Below are 9,589 nucleotides of genomic sequence, written 5' to 3'. Positions count from 1 at the left end.
ACAGGTGTAAGATGGTATCTTAAAGCAGTTTTGATTTGCACTTCTCTGTTGGCTAAGGATGTTGAACGTTTAAGTGTTTAATCAGCCATTTGAGTCCCCTTTTTGAGAATTATGTTTAGACCTGTATCCCATTTTAAGGTAGTTCCTTGATATCTAGTTTCTGGAGTTCTTTATATATCTGGGATATTGGCCCTCTATTGAATGTGCAGTTGATAAAAATCTTTTCCCATCCTTGCTTCTTTGTCTGAATGATTGTGTCCTTTGTCATGAAGAAGATTTTAAGTTCCCTAAGGTCCCATTTATTAATTGCTGATCTTAGTAACTGAGCCAATGATGTTCTGTTGAGAGAGTCTTCTCCTGTGCCAATGAGTTCAAGCCTATTCCTCATTTTCTCTTCTATCAGGTTCAGTGTATCTCGTTTTGTATTGACGTCTTTGATTTTCAGTTAAGTTGTATACAGAATGCTAAATATGGATCTATTTGGATTCTTCCACATGCTGCCATCAGTTTGACCAGCACCATTTGTTGAAGATGCTATCTTTTTCTCTGGCATGTTTTTGTGCCTTCTTCGCTAAAAAGCAAGTAAACATAGGCATGTGGATACATGTCTGGGTCTTCAATTCCATTGATCGAAGTGTCTGCTTAAACCTTTTAAAGTCTGGCAAATGTTTTGCCTCTGCCACAGTTTCTGACAGGTGATGGGACTAAGCCATGTACAGCACTGCCTGCAGATTTCTATATTTTCAAGAGAACGAGAACACTGTGATAGATCTGCAGCCACGGTGGTCTCTTTCCCTTTGATTTTTGAAGGACAAAGTAGCTGCCAACAGATATAATTTCTCCTGGAGCAGAGATGGGCTTACTCCTTTGGGTCACATTGCAGTAAGTCAGAGAGCTGAAGCACATGAATTAAATAGTTAAGCGGGGCTTGCGAGCTGTGCTATCGGAGGAAACAACTGCTATTAGATGAATGTTGAACTGTGCAGAGGGGCAAAGTTTTCCTCATTTTCATCAGTTAATAATCAAAACAGTTTGACATTGGCCAGACAGAGCCAAAAAATATGGAAGCAATTATTGAATTAAATGAAAATATCACAAAATTATATGTTATTATTTTGTATTTTAAAGGTAAAAACATTTCACGAAGATTCTATTACGTATTGATTGAATGAAGGAAAATGTTGGGAGTGGGTTTAAAGGCAAAATATGAAGCATTTATCTTAAGGTATCAGTGAAAAATATATGGAGAATTCTTACTCCACACACAGAGCATTCAGAGCATTGGTTTAAACTATGGGTTGACCGCCTGTATCATGAGATTGGAACAACCAGTTCTTTGATGGAGTGAAAATAGCTTCACTGACAAGAAAAAGATGCCTTAAAAGTCTAGTTAGAGGTTTGATCAAATACGTATAGTCTTCAACAATAACAAAAAATGACCATGGTTGCTATAAATCTCACATTCTGTTTTTACTTTATGGGACTATTACACACCCCAACTGCATTAACACTACAATAACAAAATAATGTTTCCTGTCACTTCAAGAAATCTGAAATGGCGATGAAAGGCGTTTCCTACCTATGATGTCAGAGGTTATTTAACTGCCATTAAGTTGATAATGACACTCTTTCTTGTCACTTACAGGCGATGAAGTATTCTTGATCAGGCCATGTGACATAAAATGCCCCCTATCCTATGACAAGCGCCTTTTGAATACTCAGTTTTCATTACTCTAATGACATTAGCAGAGCTGTTGAATTATGTTTGGCATCTGTGATATGTCTAAACAGTATTATAAAAATTAGAATTTCCTGTTTTTATACTAAACATAATTTAATTTGTTTTTTCAATTATAAGAAACTCTTTGTTTTCCATGTTGTGATAAATATAGATCATCTGTCATAGGTCTCAGATTCTGTTGTGTTAATTGTAGCTACCAGTGTCATTTATCTTCCCTAAAGACTAGAGGCATGTGTAAGTCATACTCATGAGACATGATGAAACAAATGAAAAATTTCTGATCTTTTTCTTTTGGCTTGAGATATAAATTAAAGAATACAAAGTGGTCCAGGCATCTATCACATCAACCTTGGCATTTCCTAGTTAAGTCCTGGTTAGACTTAATTGTCAATTCGACACAGCCTAGGGTGATATGAGAGGAGAAGCCTCAGTTGTGGACTTACCCTTATCAGAATGGCCTGTGGTCATGTCTTGTGGATGAGCTGTCTTGATTGAAGACTGATGTGGCACAGTCCACTGTGGGAAGCCCCTTTCTCTGGGAGGTGGGTCTGTGCTGTATGAGAGAGCCAGCTGAGCACGAGTCATAGAACAACCTGAAAACAGCATCCCTCCGTAAGTTTCTGCTTCCAGTTCCTGCCATGACTTCCCTCAAGGATAGATTGTGACTTGAAAAGTGTGAGTTGAAGTAAACTCTTTCCTCCCCGAAGTTGCTTTTGATCTATGTGTTTTATCACAGTAATAGAACCAAACTAGAATTCTTACCTGTGTCTTTTGCTTTCCCATGTTCTGAAGAAGTCTTATAGAGAGAAAAAACATAATCATATGACTGGAAAAGATGTTACAGCCATCAATTTGGAAACTGAAAAAAACACCGACCATGGAGTAAGACAAGTTCTCTGCCCACCACCAGGCATGTGACTGAGGCCATCCTAGACAGTTCAGTCCCAGCCAAGACGATATAGAGCAGATCTGCTCAGTCAATCATAAACATATACAAAATTAAAATCTCTAATGGTTTAAGCCAATTACTCTTAGTTTAAAGTTGCATACAAGCAAAAGATGATTGGTATAAATATAAAAATTGGATTATTTGTTTACAGACAAGATATATTATCCAGATGAATTTTTTGCTCTTGTTTTTAAATCTATTATTGGAAACGTCTTCTATGGAAAACTTAATTTCACTAACTAATTGGAACCACTTCTTTAAAGATTCCATGAGTTGACTCTTTTTTTAGTCCCAGGCTAGGTGTTTCTCATGAATTCCAGTGTTTTATTCCTTAGTTTTGCAAAATCTAGTTGTAATTTTTCAAGGTATCTGCACATTTCCTATTTTCCTTTTCATTAAAATTTTGCCACTATATTTTTTAGCTATTATTTTTTTTTTACATGCACTTGAGAATATTTGGGCACCAAGCATATTAGCTACTGAAAACTGTTAATTTCATTTGACACATCGTAGATGTAACATTAGCACGGACATATTTTTCCCATTCCAGTTGGAACTTGCACCAAGTTCTGAAAACTATCAGGAAAGGACTTTCACTGTACTTGTTGTCAGTAAGAATTCTATTTCAGATGTGCATGCAGAACATATCGCCCATCTTTCTAGCAGAAAAATTCAGTTATGCTTGCTGTAATTTCTTGTTTTCTTTTCAGATCGTTGTGGGTTGGGAAATTCAAGAAGTTGCAGGGCTTAGAAAAGGTTGAGCATTAATCTCAGTCTAGAGATGCCCTGCTTACTGTTGTTATTTTGTCTTGATATCTTGATCAAGTGTGTGAGCTGGTTTCCTCTTGCCTAGATTGGTTGGAAAGAGCCCTCCAGTCCCAGATGGTCAGAGTCAGCATTCTGTTCCCCTAGATGACCCGGATCATTGTGACAGCTGGCTCTGCACCACTCTTGGTCAGGGCATGTCTTCTAAAAACTCTCATCTAAAATCTGGGGGAATTATACTTTCAAGTTAGTGACAACTTTGCAGTTTCAAAATCAAAGTATAAGTCATCCTAAGAGTTATGATTGGAAAGAAAAATGATATACGATGAATAATGGAGAATTCCTTCTCAGAAGAGGGAAATAAGAAAACGATTTTTTTTTTCTGTCTGAAATCCCTCTCTCTCCAGACTTTATTGATAGAAATTTAAGAGTAAAGACCTTAGTTTTCTATTGGAGTATCTGTCAAGCTGTTCATCACACTGAACAGGAAGGAACACAAAGGTCAGTCAGTCTTTTCTCTCATCAATCTTGGTAAACATCAAAGGATGAGTTAAGATTCCAACATATTATCCACTAAGATCTAGTTTATACCAAAGACTGTTTCCTATGATAAGACATTCTTGTCAATTCCTAGGTAATGATAACATTTTTTTCCACAGCAGGTTAAGATCAATTCTGTTGCCTTTTATTAAAAAGAAAAGGCCATTTTTTCCTTGTTTATTTTTGGTGGGGGCCAGATTTTTATGTGATCATTCACTTCCTAAGAATGGATAGAAATGAATATTTGATGTCCTAGGAGTACAATATGGAATTCTTCTAGGGCTGACTTAAAAACCCCCAGAGAATTGTGTTTCAGAACAAAGTGGAATTCAGAGTTAGGTAATTTGGACCCACTCTACTGGTTTTCTGGGTAGCCTTCAACAAGTCACTTAACCTCAGTCAAAAAAATGCATTGAAATCCTTTGATAAAGGTTCCTGTGTTTAACCCAAGTATCACACTAAATTCTAATTTTATACAACCCTCAGGGGAAATTTTGGGAGCATTACATAGAAGCAGAATTTGGCACAATGGAATCACTATGGATTTGGGAATTGAGTAAGTATGTTTGATATTTATGATTCTCAATACCTCAGCAACTGGAGCATGAATGCAAAGGCACTGCAGAGTAGAGACTGGATGCCATGGAGAGAAACAAGCAGGAATCCTTGGGTGCCTGGCAGCTAAAGCTGGATTCACCAAGAGTGATTTATCAACTTGCCATCCAATGAGAGGTTGAGAGATGGTCAAATAAATGAAATGGTCTCCCTTCACAGACATCCTGCTTTTATGTCCATGAACGGCTTCTGGCTCCGGTTGTGGGAGGAGTATCAAGGGAAGACACCATGTGGTCCCACCATCTCTACAGTGTCACACATGCCCAGCCTATATTACCTGGAGTCTGGGCCAAGACACCAACTCTACTTCTTCTTTCATGGTCTGACTATTTCAGTTAGTCCTTCAAAAGAAAATAAAAATACTTACTTTTTTCTTTTTTATTGATAATATTCATAATATTACATCTCAGTTGTTATCCCATCCCTTGTATCTCCCCATTCTTCCCTCCCTCCCACTTTCACCCTATTCCCCTCCCCTATGACTGTGACTGAGGGGGACCTCCTCCCTCTGTATATGAACCTAGGGTATCAAGTCTCTTCTTGGTAGCCTGCTATCTTTCCTCTGAGTGCCACCGGGCCTCCCCATCAAGGAGACATGATCAAATATGGGGCACCAGAGTTCGTGTGAAAGTCAGTCCCCACTTTCCACTTAACTGTGGAGAATGTCCTGTCCATTGGCTGGATCTGGGTAGGGGTTTGATGCTTACTGCACGTATTGTCCTTGGTTGGTGGCATAGCTTGAGCAGAACCCCTGGGCCCAGATCCTCCCATCATAGTGTTCTTCTTATAGGTTTCTAGGACCCTCTGGATCCTTCTATTTCCCCAACCTCCCATACTTCTCTCACCTAGAGTCCCAATAGGATGTCCTCACCTCTATCCCACTTTCCTGGTAAGTGAAAGACTCAAATGGTACATACTCACTTATAAAAACACTTACTTTTATTTCATGTGTGTGTTTTCCGCATGCTTGTATGTATTGGTACCGTATCCATGTTTGGTGCCCTTGAAGGCTAGAAGAGGGCACTGGAACTAGACTTACAGACAGTTGTGACATTACAAACATTTCCGGATTCTCACATTATTCTACAGCACTTTACTATGCACCTGCCTCCCTCCAGGGATGATGTTGGTTTGAGGGCTGTGGTGGTTCAGGAGACAGACACACAACACTGACGTTGCCTTTTTGAGTGACTAGTTTTGGATAAAGTCATCATTTCCTGTGGAATGTAACGTGTGTGTGTGTGTGTGTGTGTGTGTGTGTGTGTGTGTGTGTGTGTGTTGTACTCCCGTTTAGAATTCTGTGCCTTATCAGCTACAGCAGTCTGAAAGAGCATCAGACAGCAACTTGTCTCATTAGCATCATTAAGTGTTTCTTCATTAACCTTTATGGTGAGTTGCTTTTCCAGCTGCCTTTGGCACCTTCCCACTGAGTTCTAAGTGAACCCGCCCTTGGTTGGCATCTGTTGTGTGCTCTCTGTAAAAGGTTATTGCTGATCTGAGACTGCTCTTGAAGGCGTGAGTAGCCTCAAGGAACCGCTGTTTTAAAATGGTTACTTGTTCCCTGACATTCCATAGCTGATGAGGTACCGTACAATTTCATTATTTGCACATACTCAGACACAGTCCAGTCGTCGTGTTTCGGCAACAAGCACATCTGTCAAGCATTAATGGTGCTCTTGGAATGAACCTGGGGATGCAGAGCCTCTGTTCAACCTGCTTGCAATCTGGGGAGGGTGGAGAGGATCTTAAAAGAGAGAGCAGCCACATGAGGGGCATTGAGGAAACAGGAGGACCGCTTATCTCAGATGTATGGGGATGTTCAGACACAAAGGACAAACCCCACTTATATTACCGCTTCTGTGTTAACAGGTTACTATAAAACAAAACGGGTTAGCACAACTATAAACATTTCTGCCTTAGTGTCTCTGTGCCAGGAATCTGCAGGTATTTATCTGGACAGCTCCTGCTCTGGTTTCTCTCAGGAGGTAGAGTTGCGATGCGAGCCCAGTCATGTCTGAAGACTTGCCTAGGGCAACAGTACCTGTGTTCAAGATGCTTTCTTCACTTGGCTTACACATCTGTTGCTTACTGGCGGGTGGGCAACCTCAATTCCTTCCCACCATGGTCTGGCTCCAGTTCTGCATGGGTGCTCCCATGATATAGGGGCTGGCTTCCCCAAAACTATCCAAAAGCAGCCAATGCAGAAATCCTTATTGCTTTTATGACCTAGCCTTGAAAGTCCTTTACATCTGTAGGGTTCTACTCACAGCCATGGTTTACTTGAGAGGGACCAAACACAGGTGTGATTCTCAGGATGTGAGGAACTTAAGAGCCGTCTAGGTGACTGTGAGAATTCTGTTCATCAGAGATGGTTTACTGTCCACATTCAATGCTGGCCAGTAGGATATCTATTTTTTTCGGGACCTGACAAGCATGGCTAACGATGTTAATCTCAAATTTCTTCAATTTATAGTTATCAACACATCATTTTCCAAACTCACAGCTACTCTAAAATGAATTCACTGAGTTTGTGCTTTTAACAGAAGCCGAGGCATGAAGACAATGAATGCACATGCTCTCACAGAAGCCCGAGGGTGTCAGATCATGTGGTGGTGGAGTTACAGGTAGGGTCTCTGTAAGTGCGGCAAATGCTCTTAGCTTTCTGGCCATCTGTCCAGGCCCACCATATCCTTTTTAGAGAGATAAAGTTGGATGGATATGACCGTGAAAAGTCCATCTTATTTTCCTCATGAAAAATGTTTCCTTTGAGTTTCATAAATATCTGAATTCAATTGCATCTTCCAGCGTCAATCTTGATTTGTTTCATAATTTAGCAGAAATTGAAGCCAGTTTATTCTGTCAAAGCACCCGAAGGAGTGTTCCAGAAAAACAAAGAAATATTGTTTCTAACATAGAAACAATGTTTGTAGTTTGAGCTTTCCCCTGCTCTACTGGCTTGTGGCACTTCCCTGTGCAGTATAGTTTCTGCTGGTTACAATGTTACCTCATAACTGCCCACTTAAGGCCGCGCAATCCATTGCCATGGGGATGAATCACAACTTTCAGATTTGGCATCCTGGCTCTGTTTCTTTACCAAATAGGCAAGGTATATGTTCTACAAAGCCAAGCTCTCTTTAAACAGAAAACAGGAAGGTAAAGTCTAAAATTAGGAAGGCTGGAAGAACAAATTCAGATGTCTTATTATATACTTAGATATCTGCTCCCCAGCTATGAAAATCTTTGTGATACCCACCATTTCTCTCATAACACACATTTATTAAACATTATTGGGTTTTTGCTTGCTGTTAATTAATTTGTTTTATAAAGGCCCCTTCATTACACACAGTGTACTTAATAGTTACCCCAGGCACATGCTGCTGTGTCCAATTAACCTTCTTTGGTTATGATGTTAGACTGAACATGTAAACATGAATGTTTCACATATGATATGGGCATGGGTCTCTTTAGTGTATTTTCTCTCTATGCACATACCGCATGTGTACGTTGCACACATAAGTCCTCTCGAAACAGATCGATTAAATAGTGTTCTCAGTATTTATTGTCTCATGTTCTTCCTTTCTTTTTTCATCAGTCTGGAAGAAATTTGGTGCGTAAACAGGAAGGAATTGATGTGATCATCCTCACCATCGGGCTTAATGAGCGTCTGGCTTTGTCCTGGCTTCTGCACAGCAGCTGATGCTGTGCCGATGGACCAGCGCACTACGGGCAGAAGTCTACCTTCTAAGTTTTGGTCCACACATGTGTGCACACAGCACACAGAGCCTTAGTTCCCAGTTCCCTGACATGGGATATGTCCTGAAAACCATTAATCATAAAGGTCCTGAAAATTGGATCTGATCTCCCTAATATTTCGACTCGCTGTTGCAATGGAAATGTTTTCTAATAAAAAATATCCAAGTCTGCCAAACCAGTGCAGCGATCTCCAGAGGATCATACCACTTTCCAAGCACAGTTTTATGAGCCTGATGTCAAGTGGCCAAACTCGGCCACCAAGCTTGGTCCAAAATGTTGAACTCTTAGCAAAAATGCTTTTTATAATAACTCCAGTCCCTTGCGCAGACTAACTCTCGAATCTGATAGTGTCCAAGTTCGTTATTAATTTTTTTTATTGGTCCTCACTGAGTACCCCCATCCAGAGCTGTCTGTTGGAAAGCTCCTTATTTCTTCTGCCTGCCTTGACTCACTTTGTTTTGTTTATTCTGGTCTATGTAAGCTTTCATGCATCCACGGTAAGGACAGAAGTGAAGGCTCTTATCTGCGTTCTCTTTTGCATGGATGCTGTCTTAGCTACCAATTCAGTGCGTAAGGTGATGGCCTGGTTTTGTTTCTTTAATTGGAGTGTTTTGGCTATTCATATGCAAGGCAGTCATTTGCGGCTCTTATACTTCTCCCCTGTCCCTTACTGTTTTTAGTGCTCCATGTTCTGACGTAAATATGTTTCCCCCTATCATATTATGAATGGAATTGTATGCTAAAACAACAAAATATACAAAACATTTGGAGGCAAATGGTGGTATTTGTAGTGAGGCCGTGTGCAAGGTTCTGAGTGTAGTACCAGGGACTGAGACAAAAGAAAACTGAAAAGGAGAAAGGAGGCGAAAGATAAACTCTTTTGTGTGTTAGTATTACAGTTTTATTTTGCTATATTATTGGGATTTCCAGTACATATGGGCAGAGATGTACATTTGCTTTCTCAGTGCCTCTCTCTCTACTCCTCCCCGACTCCGCCCCAAACACACGCCTCTCCTGGCACCATAGTACTGGACACACTGTCCACTGGTTACTTCACCTCGCCTTAGAAACGCTGTGATTTTGGAAAAGATTAAGAGCAATTATTTTGTTCTCAAACTGCTTTGCAGTCTTTCAGCGTTCTGAGATGTCTCCAGGAGAGTGGCTATGCATTGCTGGGAACAGACCTTTCCTAGATTTAGTCACTGGAGCTGTTCGAGAAGTTTGAT

Source organism: Acomys minous (assembly GCF_964271855.1).
Source record: "Acomys minous genome assembly, chromosome: 19".
Lineage (NCBI taxonomy): Eukaryota > Metazoa > Chordata > Mammalia > Rodentia > Muridae > Acomys > Acomys minous.
This window is presented reverse-complemented; position numbering follows the sequence as displayed.